Consider the following 22,085-nt stretch of genomic DNA (forward strand, 5'->3'; position numbering starts at 1 on the left):
TTTATCGCCGGACACGTATGTACGCGCGCGCGCTTGTTAACACGTTTGCTCGTTGTAAGATTACGCGACAACATAACATAACGTAGCGTTCACGCGGGAGATGAAATTATGGTGCGATTTTTATGGAATTCCTCGGCCGCGCGATCGGATGTACGATGGTGATCGGAGTCGGACGTACGCGTGTTCCGCCGCTTCATTCCCTCGAGTGAATGTTTTCTCGGGGCCGTGCCATAACGCGGTGCAGGTGTAGAATAGATTTAACAGCGCGCACATGGATTTACGATCGTAAATACGAGTCGTTTCGTGTGTTCCAAGTATCGTCCTGCTCGAATCTCGAAAATTTACGACACTTTTATAAAAAGATTCGCCTATAAAGTCATGTCTCTCTCATTTTTTCATTCTCGACACCAACACATTTACCGTTACACATAATTTAGCTGACTTTCCGTTCACGCCATCTGGATTATTAACACATTGTCAACGGGAGACGCGAATCGGCGTTTTTCCTATTTATATTTCACATACAATATACCAAAAATGTGCGGGAACTGAAACTCAATTCGTTTCGCAGTATACCGTCAACAATGTATTAAGATTCACTCCATATAACCGTTTCTCGGAATTTTTCGAAATCAAATTATCAAGTTGTTTTCACAAATAAACTTGACATGTTTATCGTATATGTCGGTTCTCGCTGACCGTTACAGTGAATGTGTTAAAACTTAAGCTTCGAAAATTGTTAATCTTGTCGTCGCGATGATCGGAAATTGTTACAAGTGACGAGTGGTGATATTTCATTTGAATCGAGTCTCGCGCAAAGATCTGACACACTGAAACGTTTTGACAGAATGACTATTTCGCACACGGTGTTATCTGTTAAACCCCAGATGTGCAAGAACGCGAGCCCGCATTGTGTGGTTTAAAGCACTCCAAGATCCAATGAACGATACAGGATGTCTTTACTGCAACGGCGGTGTGTGGTTACCGTCCGCTGTACAAATAATGTGGGCAATGCAAACGGTAGGAATCACGCGGAGCGCTGCGGCGCAAATTCAATCTCCGCACAAGGATTTGGAATACTTGCGGGCTGGTTAGCCGCCAACAATGGAAATCAACGTCTGGTCGCCCAGTATCGCCCAGCACACCGCATTAAACTGTGCTCTCGCGTTTAAGTACGCGGCATTAAGTACAATAAAACGTAATAAAGTACATTGAAAGCTTACTTTCTAAAGATACGTTTGTGATCCGACTTTACGTTATATCGTACTTGCAAAGAGTAGATCGTGCAATTTAAAAAGGCAGTTTTCAAATTTATAATGCTAAAAGGCGTCGAACGGTGCGTGCCATCGTTTTTGCTAGCGATCGTTGAACCCGTGGTTGCATTTGAGGCATCAGGAGCAAAGATTCGTCGATCCGCGCATGATCCTATTTCTAAGATATCTTTGCCGTCTATATTATAGATCGTCGTATAAATAATGCGAGCGATGCGAGCAGTACTGCAGCTACTCGCGGGACACGAACGAATCATATCTCCGCACGAAGCATCGGAATTCTCGCGGAACGGCTACCGATACAGCCGCCAACAATGGAAATGGACTCCGCGTGGGCATTGGGTGGCCCCTACAAGTGGCCCCGCATTCCAACATCGAATCTGCCGATCGAGCTCGAAATGTGAGCACCACATGCAACGTGGAACGAAGACCACGAATGTAGTTTCGCGCCCCGCTTCTCGAACGCATGCATACCGCATCGCTAACAGATCAGCCAATTTTCGACTTGGATATGTTAAGACCTCCCACAATGTAACCAGCCGCTTCGGTTACTCCGTAACCACTGACACCGATGATCGGCTATGATGACTGAATGAGTCTTACGGCATGAGACATCCATGGTGTATCTGAAGCTGCATCTTTTCTTTGTTGCCGACAAAAATACGATAAATATCACTAACTGCATATTGTGATGGCGTTTCTTGAATTATATTATATTAAAGAAATTAATTGTATTTAATATAGAAACATGTAATCCAAATATATTTTTGCAATTTTCACTGATTTTGTTACAAGTTATCGAGATCACAAGACCGTTTTTCCTTTACTTTATACCAATTACGTATCTTCCGGTAATCAGCGTAAAACGGAAATATGATTGTCTGCAGTCATCTCTTGTGAGAGTCAAGCGGATTCAAGCTATAACTGCCGATATCTATGCATTGTTTGGGTGCTACGCCAGGAACGCACCTAGTTTCCGAAAGTCTCGCGACGCAAAACGGTCGAGCTAGAATCTGACGAGAGCTATAATCCGCTAGACCCGCGCACACGATCGAACGAGCGACATTCCTCGAAGAAGGAAGAAAGCGATCGGCTGGATCGGGCACGGCAGGAATGAATTTCGGGCGAGCGGAGTAGCGACGGTTTCTCTATCGGCTTCTCTCTCGGCGGCGGCAAAATGTTACCGATGCGCACACAGAGACACGGGGTTGGAAGCGGTTCCGATGAACAGAGCCGCATTGTTTGTCGCGGGAGGCATTCCCCGCTGTCGGCTGTCACCGGAAACATTCATTACGGCGCGTCGTCCGCTTAGGAATCACTAATGTATTCGACGGCGGCAATCGCGCGGACAGTTTTCGGTGCGGCGAGGCGCTTCCCGGAATCGGAAATTCATATAGATTTAAAAAAAATAAAAAAAGCAGAAGAGAAACCACTGCTACCCTTTTGCTAACACAACAAAAGAAGGCCAATGAAATGGTTGAATAGACTGGATAGCATTTCTCCTTGCCCGTATAGAGGCAACGAGAGGAAAAGTTGCGGAATATCTTTTTACATTGCTCGTATTAAACAGCAGCAAGCCAAGTCGATGAATAAGTTAGTCACAAATTACTTCATGCAATGTTGGCGTATCAGCGATTCACTTGACTAATCCTAGAAATCGTCGAGTTTCATAAAAATGAAATCACGTTGATAATGAGCGCAGTGCGCGCGCGCATAACGGGTTTATAAAATTCTTAATTATGTTGTCGAGCTTTTTATTTGCTCGCGCCTGATCCTCCCCGAGCGTGTAGGGTGATAGGCGTCGACACGACGTACGGAAGGAGGAGAGTACCCGGATAATTTGACAGGGAGCATGGCCCCTTAATAACTCTGTCTAGAGGGAATTGTGATGTAATCTAACGAGTCTATCGCGGCTAGGGAAGATGTATCGGGCACGATTTTTAGTTGGAAACGCCTGTGAAGCAAGTCACTGATGATGATCAGCTGCGACACAAACGACACGATATCACCATCGAACAACTTTATCTGCCTCGTTTCTGGGAATAATTTCCTCACGATCGAGAAGCGTTAACGGGACGCAATCGCTACGGATTCTCTCGGATCTCATCGGAGGTCTCGCAGGAATGCCTTGATGCGAGGGCAAGAACAGGAGAAACGAGCGGCCGGGCTGCAACTACCGCGTTTATAGGTTCCCGGAACGTTGTTCCGAGAGCGGGTTAAGTCAAATCGAACGTGCGTGTGAACGCCCCTCCATAACCGTCACTTTCTTCGGTTGCCGGCCGATCATCAAGCGCGTCTACCGCTCCGCGCCAAGTATACCCCTGTTCGCGCGCGCGCAGCCACCGTGCGAGAATCCCTCGTCCCGATGCGTTTGAGAGCGTACCTCTGCCGTAGTCGTAGCGAATGGTGGCGTTGCTAGCACAGCCTGGTTGTTATCCGGCTGTAAGTATACAGAGCCGCACACCGTTGGGGGAGGGGGGTAGTGCACACATCGGTACGAACTGTGTAATTTGAGGGTAATTCCGCGAGTCGTATACCTGTAGGTAATGCCAGCAGGCAGGCAACCAGCCAGAGAGGAGAGTGCATCAGTGCGCTGCTCGTTTCGTTTAATTGGTCGTTCCCGGGTTTACGAGGTTTCAAGCGAGGCGCTACGACGACGGGAGAGAAGAGAGGGCGAGAGTGAGAAAGGGAGAGAGAAACAGGGTGCGCGGAGGCCGCAAAGGATGCCAACCCCCGTCGAACTGCTAACCACTACCGGCGGAAATCCACGCGCGAGTCTCTATTTTCAAGAACCGCGAATCCCCGATAATTACTCTGCTAATTTCAAGCGTCGTTGCGATGCGACGCTTACGATATTCATAAGATATTCGGAAGACGAAGAGTCGCGAATCATCGTTTGTTCGAATTTCATTTCGAGAGCACGATCACTGCGATACAGGTATTTATATCATTCCGCGCAAGCTCAAGACAAAGCTCTTCAGCAGCAATTGGCTGATTTACCATTTACCACGCCAACGTGTCGAGCTATTGGACGAGTTTGTCATGTCCCGTCTCGGAAACATCATTTGCGCATCATTCTTCGTTATTCTCACGACAATTGTTTATGTCTCGGCACGACGCGATCGTATCCCAAATCAATTTGAACGTCGCCGACCGAATCGCGTATAAGGTATAACGTACGCGCGTAGGAAATGCGAGCGGAGGGTTTAATATCGTCGGCCGAGATAGAAGCAATAAATGCTTGTCGAGTAAATCAGGATGAAGCGCCATCGAGGAGCGCGTAATGGCCGCATTAAGTGAATAACTCACGGTTGCAGTGTCAGACTCTCGGGGCGCAGCGCGAGGTGGGCGTCGGACTGTTAGAAACTGTTAGGGGTGATAGCGGTGCCATCAAACAACTTTACGGCGTTAAGTGCTCGCCCCGGCACCGGCTGCTGACGCATTACCAACCTAATTTCTGCCAAATACCGACGCGCAGGCGGCGCAGCGAAACGTGTGCATTAGCGCGCCGTTGACGGATAGACGATCCGTTTGATCTTCCGGTAGAGCGTGTGGTGCAGCCGCTAAATGGCAACCTCGATTATTTTCGTCAGTCAGGCTATGTGTGTGTGTGTGTGTGTCAGGGACGCACCGCGCGCCTCGCCGCATCGCTTCCTTCTTTCTTCGCGGCTCCCGATAACATCGTAATCGTGTTAATCCTCGTGGAATGTGACGCGATGATAGATACGCTAAATGTACATCTATTTATCTTTCTTGTCCGTTAATTTATAATCTTTTTCACGACGTGTGAATCCACCATGAATCTGACTAGGAAAATTACGTCTCTCAGGCAGGTCGTAACGTTACCTCCTTCTCAAGTAACAGCAGCTCGGTTCGAAAAGATTTTACACGTCCGGAGAAAATAAAGAATGGCACCCTGCGAAAGTATTCTCCATGGATCCCCGATAATTTGTGCCGCCGCAAATGACGACGGTAAATCCTCTCGTTCCAGATAGCCGCAATACGCATTTTCTCGTCGAATTAGTGACACGGAAAACGTGGTAGTTCGACAGTCGCGCCGAGAGATCGCGATATAGCTGGAAAACAAGCGTAAGAGCGCGGGAACCGGAGAATATATTTATAGCCGCCTCAAGCTATTAAGATAATTTATCGGGGCCATTACCGAACAAACGAGAGCATTAATCTATTCTAGCTTCATAAAGAGAACTTGGTCGACGATTTTGTAGCCCGCGCGCCAAACGAGCACTTCGGAGTAAATTGATGGATCCCCCTGACCTGGCGGCTGAGGACCCTCTGTAAATTGCTCGTAAATTTTTATTTATTCCGCCGCAAATAAAACCCTCGAGAACGGTTGCTCGCCTCTCGGTGTCTCCTCTTTTTCTTTGCCGTCGCGTCGCGTCGCGTCGCGCCATGCCAGCGTCATTCGCCGACTCCTAATAGCACTGGCGATTTTCGAGGATCGTAACTTTTAATCGACACCGGTTGCCGGATTGCCGACGGTATCGCGGCGCCGACAATCTCTCTCGTTTATAAACGTTTATAAACGCGGTAAGATCGCTCGGTCTGATTGCTGTAAATTCGGCATTTCGCCATCTTTCGCACCTTCGGCATTCCAATTCGTGCAAGAGTCGACAGATGGAAGAATACAAGAGTACAAGTATCGAGACGGGAGATATCGAGCGATCTTGAACGTTTCCGGGACTTCATTCTTGCCGCGAACTCAAACACAGAATGCGCGCGCGCGATCGATAGCTCGCATCATCCCCTCGCAATAAGCGCATACATGCAACACGTTCAAGGGAGCGCCGGAAAGGATCGCGTTGAATCCCGGTGGCGTGACGTGCCGCCTACTCGCGGCCGGGCCCGCATTGATCAAAGCGGCAATTACTGTCATCGTAATATTACTCGGGACGTTACTCACGACCGGGCTAGAGGACGTGGGGCCACATCACCTCCGCCTTAAACGTTGCGCGCCGTATAAGCTGCGGCGCGGTTGTGGCCCACGTAATAATTTCCCGGAATTGCGTTTGATGTGGCGGGGCGTTATTAGTTTTCCATGGAAGCGTCGGCAATTTTTCATGTCGCTCGCTCTCTGACCCCGGCTGGCCATGATTTGTCGGCCTCCCGGCTTCACACCGAGCGTTTGACGTTGACGGTCCGACGACGAACGAGTCGTTATCCAAAGAGCAGTCGAACAGGAAAAGAAGTTGGGGCGTTCTCGCGACTTTCACAGCGGCACAATTTTAATTATCTGCGTAAAGCTTCACGTAACGCTCTGCGTTAACTACCTTCATCTGTTATATATTCGCGCGATAGCTTACAAGGATCATCTCTCAATATCAAAATGTTTTGTTCACTGGAATCACGACAAGGAAGACTCTTTCACGGATAAGGTTACAAGGGGTTGAATCTTGTTATTTGTGTTGTATATTGATTTTCTTGTTGCATGACACCTCGGTGTTCTTATGATGTTGCGTGGAACAAGCGTGAAATCGGATAGGGTAAGACGGTAGTTGCCGGCAAACAGAAGGAGAGCCGTTGACACAAAGCGATAAATTTGATGCACTTTCGGAAGAGGGATCGAGAGAAAGAAGTGGGAAGGGCGGGCGGGCGATCCGAGCGGTCAATAAACGTCAGAAACCGGAGAAAGGGGACCTCGGTCACGGTGCGGTTTCGTGAAATTCTTAGTGGGTTAAGGCTGAAAGCTGTGTCTAATAATGGCGCAGTCGCTCGGGGGTCAAACACGTAAAAACAGGGCGAAGATTTATGGCGCACCACGCTTCGCTCAGCATGATACTGGATAACATACTGTGAGCTGGCCGCGTATAATGGGAACGCCAAGTCTCCACCAATGGTTATGAGCACCAACGGAAGTAATACTGCAAAATGAACATCGGAGAATCTGGCGCACCCGAGGCGCAACCGATAGGTACGAATTGACCCTTGCCAATCTCCGCCCAACGTGTCGTCCGTCAAGCACGAAACACATTTCGCTCTTTGGAAAACGATGAATGACCAGCAAAGACGATCCCTTGTTTGCCTCTGTATGTCTAAACCTACAAATCTTCAGTATCTATGATCACCTTACAGTTGAGGCTTGAATGCTCTGTCTTTTATTCCTGCAAAGGAACACTGCTGCAAAACAAAAAGAAATATGTGAAAGACACGTTACATTAGAAGGGAAGACTTTCGCTACTGATTCAGCGAGTGCTTGTCACGTTGCGCGCACAAAGTTTGTAGCGGACGTTTGTGCTCGTGATGGCGATTCTCGTGGTTTTCCGCGCAGTCTCCCATCGTTCGGGTCAGGTATCTGGGCCGAGAGAAGACACGAAAATATGTGGGAGGTCTTTATTCACACGCAGAAGAGGCGAGAGAAGGAGCAGACTTTCGTGTGTATCCACGGGATCTCTACGTGCGGGATGCTCTCCTCGGTAAAGCTCCGAGGGAGAGACGGAGCGAGAAAGAGGGGGCACCATCTATTTTCGCCTGCCCTGTTCCAAGCAGAAGCGGGATGATTTATGCGGAGCGGGTGCCGCGACTCCGCGCCGCGGGAGAATTCTCGCTTTCAGCTCCGCATCCAGCCGTGTCGCCAGGGTGGCGGAGTGTGCCGTTGCCTTCACTCTCTTCCTCTCTTTCATTTAGGCCCTTTCTGCATCGTTGCGATGCATCTTTCTCGGATGACGTGCAACTACCGGCCATTCTTCTTTTTTTTTCCCTTCCAGTCCTTTGCCGAATGTTTCCGCGGGAGGCGGGCTAATCATAGAGCAGCGAGCGGGCGGGCTGTGAGTTATGTGCGTTACGAGCGAAGGGCACGTTGGATTCGAAGTAGGTATCTTACACAGTTTACTTGTTACGCAATTTGTCGAAGATGAGATCGGCACGATTTAACGCTGTCGAGTTTTGCGCGGACTCGATGAGACGCGCGACTTTGTTATTAGAAATTAGACGGAATGACTGTGATGTAGAATAGGTATTCTATTGTGAATAAGATTTTTAATCTCGCACATTTATCTAAGGAAATTTAACTGTTAAACAGATGCGCTTTCTAAAACCACCTCTAAAACCGATTTTCTCGGTATAATCGCGACGAAGGCACGTGAGTCGGCGACGGTTGCAGATTCGACATACGTGCAAAATGCTTATCGTAATGATGGATTGGCCGTTACCGGTCGTCGCGGTTAAATCAAGGCGAAATGTATATACCACGACTACCGCGCCGTTACGGGCATCATCGAGGAGAAGCGCTCCAAATTACCTTCGATGAGTAGATGGGCAACAAAGGCACGTGTTTTGCTTCTTCACCCGGGCTCCATTTATCTCCGCGGGCACAATACGACCCGGATTTGACACATCTATCAGCGCACAATGCTCAGCCCTGCTCCGCTCCATTCTTCACTTCCCTCTCCTCGATCTGCCGCCGCCGATTGCTCGACAGAACAAGCTTCTAACGCACCGTAGACTTCTTTAGCGAAAAATCCTGCAAGAGAGAGAATATGACTGATACCCGGAGCTACGTCTCCGACGTAATTGCTCTTTTTGTGCCACGTCCTTCCATCCGGTGACCTGAAATTGTCGGATCGAACGTGATCGACGTAGACCAAGTTGAGTCGCAACACGCCGAGAGGGAGGATTCAATGCGCGTGAAGCGCCCTTGCGTGCACGCCAATGTTGTTCGGTTGATCGACGAGGTACGAGAAGTCATTATATATCGAATAATTCGCTTTTGAGCGGTTTGCATGGAAAGAACCACTGACGGAGAGCCGATTACCGCAGTCGACAGCAGTCGACTTTATCGAGAGAGTACACGCGAGATACCGCCGAGGCGGAGGAAAGGCCTGTAAATTAACGATTGTAGGGACTGCCGCGGGTCAAAGCGAGCCGCTAAGCCGTTGAATCGTCATTATCGTTCTCGCGAGTGGTGACACTGATAGATGCCGCCTCTAAATGATGATGGATGGCTCGTATAAATGTCGCAATACATGGCTACCCGATGAGCTTCGTATCTTGATTTACTGCCTGTGCGTTCGCCATTTTGCAATTTCGCGTACGCATAAGTACGCTCCATGCTATTATCGCAGTATATATATATATTTATATATATATATATATCTCTCTCTCTCTCTCTCTCTCTCTCTCTCTCTCTCTCTCTCACTTTCTTACTTCCTTGTGAAATGAATAGGATTGCAATGACGTCTATGGCTTATGGTATTTTGTAAATTTCGTGCTCCAAATCAACTTGACGAAAAGAAAAATTGAAGGTAACTTGATGTCAAACAAATTTATTCCGTATTTGCATATGTTGCTTCAATATTGATAATATTGAACAAGTAATGTTACAAGTTATTTAAGACCATCTATTTCATAACTATTCAATTTTAAGAAGACTTATTGACTCATTGACGGTAATATAATTAACGGCTATAAACTGATTTAACTTATTTCGCAATCAATGATAATCCTTCAGATAAATTACAAGAAAAGTCTGTAATGATCAAATATCAAAGATATACAGGGTGAGGCCCTTAACTTGCACATCTCGAAAAACTTGTAAATTATAAGTTGTACGAAAAATTGTTACATACAAAAATTGCATGACTTCGAGGGAGTCATTAAATAGTGTGTAAGTTTTTTTTATAAGTGGAGGCGTTTAAGAAGGTTCAAGGTCAACTTAATTTTTTTAAATGAAACACCCCATTTTTGTTATATTATTTTATTCTGCTAATTAATTTAAACAATTTTTGTTTGAAACATTTTTTTCTTTGCATCATATTTTTTGAGATATTCAAGAAAACAGAAAGTAACAAGGAGTTGAAGATTTAATATCTTATACTGAATGTAATAAAATGAATAATATGTATGCCAGTGGCAAATAACTTATTATTAGTTTATTGTTATTAATAATAGCTCATTAATATTACAACTGTAATATTTTCCTAATCTTGACAACTGTTCTTAAATTAGGTGTTCGAATTGGTGTCCATTAACATTAATACAATGATGTAATCTCAGGATAACGTGCAATAGACTTAATTCAGAAACAATTCAGAATGCTGTTTCGTCATTGATTAATAGATTACATCATTGTATTAAGTTAATGGACACTAATTCGAACACCTAATTTAAGAACGGTTGTCAAGATTAGGAAAATATTACAGTTGTAATATCAATGAGCTATTATTAATAACAATAAACTAATAATAAGTTATTTGCCACTGGCATACATATTATTCATTTTATTACATTCAGTACAAGATATTAAATCTTCAACTCCTTGTTACTTTATGTTTTCTTGAATATCTCAAAAAATATGATGCAAACAAAAAAATGTTTCAAACAAAAATTGTTTAAATTAATTAGCAGAATAAAATAATATAACAAAAAATGGGGTGTTTCATTTAAAAAAATTAAGTTGACCTTGAAACTTTTTAAACGCCTCCACTTATTAAAAAAACTTACACACTATGTAATGACCCCCTCGAAGTCATGCAACTTTTGAATGTAACAATTTTTCGTACAACTTATAATTTACAAGTTTTTCGAGGTGTGCAAGTTAGGTGCCTCACCCTGTATATCTCTTAGTAGATAGTAGTAGTAGATAATTCCCTTCTTTTTATTATCGAGAAATCGAGATACGTTATTTCAGTACCAGGGGTAACCGAGAGTGTTTTATTCTATGCTCGCCAATATAATTTCCTTGCTTTAACGTCATTTCAAATCTTTATGACTCGTCTGATCAAATGTCGTGTTTTATTTGCTTTAGTTTGTATTACTACCGACGTTTTTCACTATTCATCTGATAAAATATCGAATCTGACATCTACTTTTTTGTCAATCTTCCACAGAAAAAACTCTAGATTATTCTTTATTGATACACGAGATCGATGGAAGGCGATGATATAAATTAATCATACCGTTGAATAACCAAATAGTACAAACTCTGCCCACGATTCCCGTCCTAAAGATAAGATTAATCGATGAGATTAAATATACAATTAAAGACGTGTATATATAGGCTATTACATACACTTGTCGAAAGATTATTTGATACTTGTAACAGCATAAACGACTTTATATATTGTTCATAGCCAAGCAAGGATAGAAACATAATTTATAATTAATATTATTTTATATACTGTAGTATCCATCAAAAACGTTCATCACTCGCAAACGTTTAGCGCATAAAGACGCGCTCGTATGTCGTTCTGCGAAACTTTAGAGCATAAAAATGATAACTTCCTTTAGCAATAAACGGAAGACTTTCCGCGGTTTGTGCCCATTTCCACCAACGTTGCTTAACTTTAACCGTAGTTTAAGGGGATATTCTACTTTGAAATTTCAAAAAAATCGATTTAGCCAGGAAGAACGAAAAATCAATACAAAATGACTTGCATGAAGAAATTGAAGGCATCGTGTATGGAGCTGGCATTACCGATTAAGCATAAGTACGTATTTTTCAAACAATTTCAGTACTTAAAACTTTAAAGGCGTTTTTCTCAAAACAACATTTTTCTAACTGGCGGAATTAATATCTCGAGAACGATTTAACCAATCGCTTTGAAATTTTAGGAGGTTGTTTGTCATACTTGTAGTTATCGTCTGAACCACTATGGCATTTTTGCGTTGTGTTTTTCATATTTTTTTAAACCTAAAACTAGCGGAAAACAACATAAAATTTAAACTTTTTTCCTTTTGCATGCGCCATTTTGTTTCTTTTTAACGAAACTTCTCTAAAGTGGTTCAGACGAGAATGACACTCATACTAATTAAGAAACACTTTGAATTTTTTTCAGATGAGTCTATGAGGAGTTATCGATTCCGCCAGCAACATACGTTCTTTTTAAGACGCCATTTTTACGTTACCAAATTATATATAAACAAATCACATATATATATAAATTGTTTTATACTGTTTAAATATTAAATAATAAGCTGCCATAACTTTTATATCGATATCTTATTTATTTCAGTAAAAAAAATTCCTGAAAATATCTAAATTTTTCGGGCGTTAAAGTAGAATACCCCTTAACTCACTCTCCGTCTCTTTCTAAGGAAGCTAGTTAGAAAAGAATGAAGAGTGAGTTAAACTACGGCTAAAGTTAAACGACATTGGTAGAAACAGGCCTTAATGTCGTCGAAGAATCGGTTTGATCGACGCGCGTAAACGCCGCTCGCTACCAGGTCTTCATCCTTCATCCTTCCCAGCCCCTTTTCATTTACTGCGACTCATCCTGCTGCGCCGCGCGGTCGCGAAACATCGTTCATCACTCTGATGCATAGGCTTCCATAAAACTCGACCGACGAGGGACGGCCGTGGCTGCGTGTCGCAGATATTTTCTCCTCGCATGGCTAAATTAACGTCTTATTATTAGCAGGCTGTTTCGGGACTATCATGCCGATCGTAACTGGTCCCGAAAACTTCATTTTAGTTCTAACGTGACGGTGCCTGTCGTCCATCCGCCCATTTCTCCTTTCGTATCGCATCGTATGGCTATGTTTGTTTCCGACAATTCAATCGGCTCAACGATACAGGTAAAATTACAAAAATTTCAATTGTTTTTTTTATTACCTTCTTTTGTTGGACATTGATCGAGGCAACAAAAGGTTTAAATGAAATAGCTTGCATCTCTTGTGAACCGAATTGAAAAGCAAGATCGCGAAAGCACCGTATAGTTTTCAACGTTTAACGTTTTCACTCTTGCTCATCCGTGCAATGTTGCATTGAAGCGTCAATAACTAATTCCCAGAATAGCAAGATCCCGTGAGGATAGAGCGAGATTTGGAGTGCAAATTAGCGTGGCGAACCGACCGCTGAATCAGTAAGAGAAACTGGCATTAGCTCTGACACCTTGTCGAGAGAGCAACGTGTTGCGAGTTATCTGCGCGAGTCACTCGCGTTTGGACCTGTTACTATCCGCCGGTGGCGTTACTCTTTACCGATTTATCGGTAGTAATAATTTATCGCAGCGGCGGCGCGGATCAGACAATGTAATGGTCTGGTGATCGATCGAGCCACTATGATATGTCACGGCGAGATTAGCTGACACGTCAAAATGGACTCGCGTTTATCTTCTCAGCCGAAGCAGTGAAATTGCACAATGAGCATTTCCTCGAAACATTGGAAACGTTCTTATCTCTGATAAGAGCAGTTTTGGGTTCTACTGCCACGAAAGCTTCATGTAAATATTCGTTTAGTTGTGCGATAAAATTGTAGGTCATCACTGAGAGTCATTTATTACGCATTGTGATCAAATCGTTATCAAATTGCTTGTTTAAAAATACATACATATACAAAATACAATACATATTATATATATTCTTTTAATTCGAAATTCTTCTATATCATTTTCCTGGTTATAATTTTTTCAGTTTCACAGTTTTCAATGATACGATTATTAACGTGCAATAAATATGGAATTTAGCAACGTTCGCAACATTTTCAACATTCTTGCATGAAAGAAACAATTAATCTCTGTCAATCGTTCCAAGCACATTTTAATAATTAAAGATTTACAGATTTAGATGTATCTAATCTTCTTTTATAATCATGGATGAACACTGCAAACTAAAAAAATGTCGTTTGCTAAATAACCTTGAATGAACAATTGAGGCAGAACTGCTTAGAGACAATAATAAGAGAAACAATTGAACGAAAACATTAATCGATCGTTAGATAATTATCGAATTTTATGATTGCAATATTTGTTGCACCTTTTGCGAACATAATCGCCAAGGTAGACCGAGGTAGCGAACGAGAGGAGGCCGATGTTGATCGATAAGTATTACTGACGGACGGCTGAGGGGTTGTCGAAGCCTTGACCCTGGTCTTGTCTGGTCGGCAGCTTTAATGCCCGTAACTCGCAGAAGCCGATGCTCTTTCCGCCCGTCCAGATCGAGGCTCAGCTGTCCGTTCAGATAGGAATCTGGTCGGGGCTTAATGACGGCTCGTGACGGACGGGTATCGAAGCCGCCAAGTCGGCAGCGGCCAGGTCGATGTGGAGAAGAAAGGGTTGGCAAGGGGAGCGAGAGTCAGACGTGTCACATCTAACGGCGCCGCGAGATCTACGGCCTCCGTTTTGCCGCGCGCGTTTGGATTCTTTTAGTGGTGGCTCTCTCCTTCCGTTGCTGGAGCACGAGATGAAAATGAAATCGGTTGGATTGTACATTTGTATTTGATGTACAACATTGAAACATCAGGCACGTATCAACGTAGGTATCGCATCTTTAATCCAAAAATTATGCACGTTTTTATAATAACATTACCTGTTAATCGCTAGTGTTAATTAATTGCTCGTAACATTTTTACATGTAACGATTTTATCAATCATTGCGTGCATGGACAATTAATCTTGCAGAGTGCTTTATGTTACTAGCAAGTGTTTGGTATCGGTATAGGTGCAAAAAGAATTTCAATTTTGCAAAACTAACGTAAATCTTGAAACGCTGCAGCATGAAATTAGTTTAAAATTGGGAAATTTACGTTCACAGACAGGCAGTGTCTTTATAGAATGAAAGGATATTATTCAAACTGTCCATTTTGAAGATTTAAGGAAACCTCAGCGTACGCGATGGGACATAATGAAACCATTACGCAACAGTGTCACGTAGGCACGTAGATCCGCTTGCTTCTGCGTTGGTAACAAAAGCCTGATGTACATTGCTTACACTCCTCGAGTATAGGAGATGAGAAAAAGGCACGATACGGTGAAGGATGAAGAGTTCACTGTTGCGCGTACATACGTATGTATATAAATTAACGAGACGAGAGAAGCGGCAATAAGTAGCGGTCTTAGTGGCGGATAGAAAATTCCGGTAGCCGGACGGGAGGTAGGAGCGGATCAAAGGACGCCGACCAACTCGAAACGGCGGTGCAGTCGGGTCTCTCCGCCTCTCGAATAGGCCGTAGGGGGAAAGTAATAGATTGCCCCTTTCTGACTTTTATTGTACCAGAAAAAGCTTGTCAGATGCAACATCGAGAGTTCCTCCCGCGCTCTCTATTATACGATAGCAGGAACAGGGAAGTTGAACGCTAGGCAAAACACGAGTAAGAAAGCAAGAATGTGACAAGATTCACGAATATTTTTCGTACACGAAAAGGTGCCAATTTCCTCCGTTCGTGTACAAAGCGCTCATCATGGTCGTGTACAGTCGCGAGAATCGGTCGTTGGCGCGCGGAGATTTAGCACAAGTCAAAATTACGAGCCGTTTCGTCGGACTCGGTTGTCCGGGACCAGAGAGACTCGTGTGTCTCCGATGGTAAGGCGACGGTGAGGTGGAAAGGTAACGGGGTAACTTGTGAATCCTCCGGTACTCGTAACGTCTTTGCGAAGACAGGCGGGAGTTGCGGAGGTGGTCCTGACGTCTTTACGACGAGAATTCGTCTCTATAAAACTGTCCTGGTCTTCCTATACCGCGTCTCTCCCCGTCACCCTTCTCTCGTCCTTGCACCACGGACTCCGGGCTCCGGTGTAACGTTGATACAATGCGCTCGACGGAAACTGAGAATAGCTAGGTAGCATCTTGAAATGCACGACAAAATGGCGCGTGTGTTAAGGTGCTTGCTGCTAGTTACGATATAAAGGATAAAGGAATACTTGCGACGTGTCTGCAAAAAGGTTTGCACATTTACGCGAAATTTTATCACGCAAAAATATTTTATAATCTTATTTATCTTGAGATTATTAGCCAAAACTTTGCAAGCATTACTATTCATTAGAATTGATTTACGTACAAACGTGTTTAAATATTACCGACATTGTCGTATATACCATTTGTGTTATCATCTACTCAAAAACATGAGTATCCACGCAAAACGCTGCGCATTAAACAATGAAAGTAATTAACGTCTGATAAATGAAAAAAATTGCAGATTTCTATCTGGATTTATATCTATATGATAACGTGCAATTGTCTGCCCTTCATTAAAGTCTCGCCGTAAAAAGCTGAGCGCGCCGTCTTCTTCCACCTTAATTTAAATCGTTTCATTAAGGAATCGTGAGAAGAGGGGCACAGGGAGTCCGCGCGGTGGATAAAACTCGTCGGGCATGCGCGACAAAAATTGCATGGAAGGCATCACTATTAAATGTTAACAACTAGAGAATTCTAAAGGAGGCCGGGTCCTTTGATATTCTCGCGGTGAGCTCGAGGGAGCTCGAAGAGCTCCACAGAAGCACGAGGATGCCCTCGAGAAGGGACCAGGCCCCGGTTTAAGACACATGCCTGCTTGCTAAGTAGTGGCTTCTATCGGCGCGTCTACGCGTCTTCGGCTTCCGAGCGCGCTTCGTCTTTTCGCATTGCAGAAGACGACGACGGCGACGACGACGACGACGATGAGGAAGAGGAGGAGGAGGAGGAGGAGAAGGACTGATGTCGGTTCGCTTTGCCGCGGCCCACGGCTGTTCGTCTACGTCTCGGAAGGATTGATGGCCCCCGCGCTACGTGCCCGACGTATCTTCTTCTCTCCTTCTCGGTCTCCGCGCAACTGGCGGCCATCGAGTCGATCCGCGAGTCATTCGAACATCTTACATTTATGGAATATCTCGAAATCTCTGTTTCGCCGACGTCGACGGCCAAGTAATCGAGCGATTGTTCCCGTCCACCGTCCTCGATGCCATGCCAAGCCCTTTTATCTACCAGAACATCTGACTTTGTGACCATCGAGGATTCGCTTCAAGCGCCAATAATTCGCCCTCGCGAATCGCGTTATCGCATTTTTCAAGCAATTTTCTTTTTTGTGGAACTTATTATTCTGTCCCGAGTGACATTCACCTAATAGAACACATGAATTTTGTGACAGGCATGATTTTTGGTGAACTAGCTGATTTTAATTACGACATTTGACGTATCGCTCGGTGATGATCGTACTTTATTGCTACGAGAAAATTACAAGCGGTACATATATGTATGCGCGTCGATCGCCTTGTCCCTGGAAGATGCGTTCCATGCCACTAGGAAACCGGCTGTATGGTTTTTCTGACTGCTGTCCGATAGTTGAACGAGCCAGAAACCCGCATTCCGAGTGCGAGACAAGCGTGTCTCGAATCACTCGTCGCGATTCCCCGTTGGTGGAAAGAACGCCGCGTCGATCAAAGCGTTCGAGGGCTAAGAAAGAGGTGCTGGAAAAAGGTTCTAACCGCTAATGATGTTAAGAGACACCCATCTCTACGATCGGACGTCTCGTAAATCTTGCCGGTGGCGCGTCTGGTCTGTCTGTCGATTCAGACGAATCGAACGGACTGAAAGATGAGATCTAGCCAAGCGTTTAACTAGCCAAGAGTTGACTCAAGGTGAACGCGATAATTTAATTCAGTTATTAATTAATTAAGATTCAACGACTGCAAAGTGCTATAAAGTGGAAATGCCGACTGTCGACTGAAATTGGAGATACTTCTTCCTACATTCCGCACATATCGTTGGTGTGCGTTTTACTTGTGGAAATGTCGGAAAAATAACACATGTAAGATTAAAAAAATTTTTATTAATAAACTCACAGCACTAAAGACATATATTGAAAAATATTATTCCCGTTCACAGATCATTTTTATCCGAAGACGACAAACGTGTCGCGATCCCGTTAGTGCAATAAATTTCAGCAAATTTCGCGTTATTTGGCAAAATACATAACGAGAATTGTACGAATCTTACGCTCCGCTTGCATTTGTTTATCAGACTACCATGTAGCCGAATCTCATAAATCCATCCCACAAAATTTTTGAGTAATTTGCATTTGTATATTTGGCTCGTAACTTCGACTCCACGTAGGCGGGAAAGCAGAGAAGTTTACAGCTGCTATCCATAATTCAGACAAAGTGCATATCACCGCAAGGCCACCAAGAGACCGCGGCCAAATCTCGTAATTTTCATATTTATCTTCCTGCGCCGTGCAAGTGACACGAGAGTAATGAGACGCGAATCGTTTAATGTACGCTCGATAGCTGCAGTTTTCATTCGGCTCGACGTGCATACTGGTATCCACGATAACTGGCAATTACATTAACGGGCTTTTATCATCGGATCAGATTGCCAGATGCAATTTGGTCGGATCATCATTCGAGCTTGATGGATCTCTGGCCAATGCAACCGCGTGACAAATGTACGGATATCGATGACGACTCGAAACTGAGTGAAGACATCAATAACACGATGCTGTTCACTGCTGTCGAAGATCTGTCACGGCACTGGTGTTGGTCCCGTTGCGTTCCTCCTCGAAGGGCACCATACACGTGCGGCGTGAACATTGGGCGTCTCTCTCACGAGCCGTCGTCACTCGTCGAGATTCATGCCCTGAAATCTTTGCTAAGCGGAAGGGACATTCAAGAGCGGCCGTCTCAGATCGCGAACATGATCGAAACGTAAGAGTCAGACCGACGACCGAGACGGACACCAGGCAGCCGACTGCTGCACGCGGTGCATTCGGCGCGGCGGCTATTCAGTGCCTCTCTCTCTCTCTCTCTCTCTCTCTCTCTCTCGCTCTGTCTTCCTGCACGTCGCATGCTAAATATAAAAGCACCTCGCGGGCACCACACCACTACGGTGTATGCCTACGCCATCTTGCATGGAAGAGTCATTTGCGTTAGTCCTGCCCACAGAGGGCAGCCTGGCTCCGCCTCCGGTTGCCGGTTGTACATAAGCAGAACCATCTTTATTACCCTCGGGCACTAACCGTAAAGGAAGCAAGCTGAAGACTGTCCGATGAGAGAAACGAAGAGAGGGAGAAAGTGAGAAAGAGAGAGACAGCTCGATGCTGTGGATCGGTGTGCATGGACGAGTCGCACGATGAGAGAGAAAGAGAGAGAAGGCAGCCCGTAGAGAGAGCGTAGTTGTACTCTCCTCTCGTCGGTCGAGATCGAGTGGCCGTTTCGTGGATCGGCTTGAAGAATTATGGTATAAAGTGGTGGGGCATGACGGTGCCGTAGGCATAGTTTGTCTTTATAACGTCTGCTCGGCCGAGGTGGAACTTCAAACGAGCCGCTGATGGCTCCAAGTGGCTGACCGGGATATAAATTCACGGCCCACCTCGCTCGTCCGCTCGGCTTCTCGTTTCTCCATCTCTCTCCGTCTTTAAGAACCCCTCTGTCTCCTTCATACCTCGACTCTTCTTCAGCCTTTTTCTTTCGGTCCATTTTGCTTCCTCTCCTGCACAGCCGGGATATCCTCTCATCCGGTCCCGGATTTTGTCCTTCAGTTCTGAACTAAACGTAATCTGCATTTTGTCGCGCTCGGCATATTTTCAATCTAGGAAAAATTTTAACAACTCTACGGAAAAAGAGAAAGGAATCATATTTTTCTACTCTGCAATAGCGATGGCAATAAATATAATCTGGAATATTATGCTTATGCTGAAAGCAAGTTGATGACATTATAAAGAAATATGTTTCAAGATAACCGGTACAAGCAACAATTGTTTAAATAACAATTGTTTTAATTTAAATTGCACTATTATCGGACTCATATTTGTTTATACTTGTATTACGATATATCGACAGTATAACGTGTTCGTCTGGATAAGACAAAATAAGTAGCGGCTGAAAAGATATGAGTCAATAGCAATAAGTCTATCGGGGAGGAAACAAGAGAGGAACAGAAACACTTCTTTTCCAGAGCGTAGGGAGAATGAAAACGAGCTATGTAACCGGAATCTTATGGAAGATCTTATGGAAGCCGCGCTGTCATTGATACCACGGGTGATGCAAAGAATGGAATAAAGACACGGCGGCATCAAGTCGATCGATGTAAATAGATTCAGTGTAGAATTCCATTTACACGCGGCGAGGTATCGCGAGGTATAAGCGAGTCGTGCGGACCACACGATCTGGCACGTCGCACGGTTCACTTGAGGACACTTTGCAACCCGCTGGTAACAACTTAACGCAATACCGTTTCGCGAAAATGTTAACTCTCGCTAGCGTGCGGTCCAACACGCCCGACATTATCGGTGGCCTGTTAGTTGACAAAGCGCCGTCATTATTCAAAAGGACGCAGACCCAGAGGGCATCGGAGCAGTTTTGTAGCGGAAGACATCGGACAAATGGGGTTGTTCCGCGGACAGGCGGGTTATCTTGGTCAGTCGTCGAGTAGCCACCCCACTAAATCACTCAGTTCTCGCCCTCCAACCCGACGAACCCTACCGTTGGCACGCTCAATCACGATAATGTCTGAATACTTGGACGTGGACTTTTCGACTTTCTTCGAGAGATTATCTTCGCCCATCTTCACGTTTGATTACACGACAGACAAGAGAATTCGCATAATTGCTTTGTAAAAAATGTGCTAACTTTGACGGGATATCACAATTGGCGAAGATGAAGCTATTATGATAAAAAAAATTGCTAATGAGAAATACATATTCTAATAAAGTCGTAAAATTGTAGATATTATTATCACGGTGCTATTATTAGATATAATAAAATCTATATTGATAATAATTTGCATTTGATGCTGTTACGTATGTCTCGCGTTTTTCCTTGTATCCTGCACGTGCCGGAAAGTGTACGTGACAACTTTTATGATCGCTACTTATCATCAGCACCGGAGAAATATCTTTTCGCTTGTAATATTCATCTGATTGTTAGACAGTCGTATAATTACGTTTCGTGATATTCTCAACGATGATTATCCTAACGCACGTTACAGGCAGTGGCCATCGATAACAAGTCTGCATATATTAAGCGCTGAACGAAGAAGAATGACCAGCGTCGGATAGTATAAAACGCGTTAGCATATTTATTACGTGCTAATGAGTGTGCATAATTCCACAAAGACGTGTTTTACTGTGCCTTTATATCATCTTGTTATGCTTCGCGGTGTGCCTCTCGGGAGGCTTCGCTTCGACACATAGCTAACTAAGCGTGTAAAATTATAAGGCATTAAGGTTTTCCCAGGGACTGGGTTATTAATGACGGAACGCCGGTACGACAGTGCGACACTTCATCTATCGTTCATTAGCGTGATGGACAGCGGCGGATAGTAAGCAGCGATGGATAACGAGTGACACTATAAATGTTACGTGATGTTCATCTGAAAGAGAGCACACGAGCGTGTTGAGCGTGTGCTCCAACGGGTCGAGATAACTTTCCGGCGGGCGCGGCGCGAGCTATAAACCATCGAGCGAATCGCGCGGTTTCGTCGCGGCGGAAGAAGCTCAAGAGAGTAAACTAGACTATCCCCGGAGCAAGGGAAAACGGATGGAGGCGCGAGAGGAGGTGGTAGGAAAACGGAAATGGCCGTGGAAGCGGATGGGTGGCTGAACGGGGAAGGGAATGACTACTGGGCTGTGCGGTGAGTGTACGTAGAGCGGGTGCGGGGGTGAGCGAGAGGCTTGAATGGAAGTAAGCGGAAGATGGAGTACGATGGCGGAAATGCCCCATGAAGGGCAGAAGAAGAGGGGTCGGCGCGGATTAAGAGGAAAGTCTGCGAGGCGCGCGAGATGTTTCCGCGGCAGAAGCGGCTTGTTTACCACGGCTGCTATTAGCTCTCCGTCCAGCTACGACGAGCCGAGTCTCGCGCGATGTTAAAGACAGGGATATTGCTTCCCTTTGTGCGCGAACGCCGTTTCCTCCGTTTATTTATCTTTGTCTGCCAGCCGTTGGCGATGTTCGGATCTCTCGCCCAGCTCTCTTTTCTCCGGCTGTTCCATTATGCCTCGGTAGGACAGTTTACGCCAACATCCCCCGAACCGTTTCGCGCTGGCTTTGAGGTTTCAGCTGGCTTCTGGCTCATCATCGTCACTGTCCGCGGATATGTCTCCTTCCTAGGTTTTTTTCGCGTGCGTGTCGCGCGCGCATTCTAAATTAACACCTGTCACCCGTACGATTTTGT

The 22,085-nt window shown here is 44.9% G+C and overlaps 1 pseudogene; it reads right to left on the reverse strand.

Moving 5' to 3' along the window:
• Positions 1–7,355: 7,355 nt before the first annotated feature.
• On the reverse strand, positions 7,356–19,585 carry LOC113563335 (annotated as a pseudogene).
• Positions 19,586–22,085: the final 2,500 nt, after the last annotated feature.

Source organism: Ooceraea biroi, chromosome 14 (assembly GCF_003672135.1).
Source record: "Ooceraea biroi isolate clonal line C1 chromosome 14, Obir_v5.4, whole genome shotgun sequence".
In the NCBI taxonomy this organism is placed as follows: domain Eukaryota; kingdom Metazoa; phylum Arthropoda; class Insecta; order Hymenoptera; family Formicidae; genus Ooceraea; species Ooceraea biroi.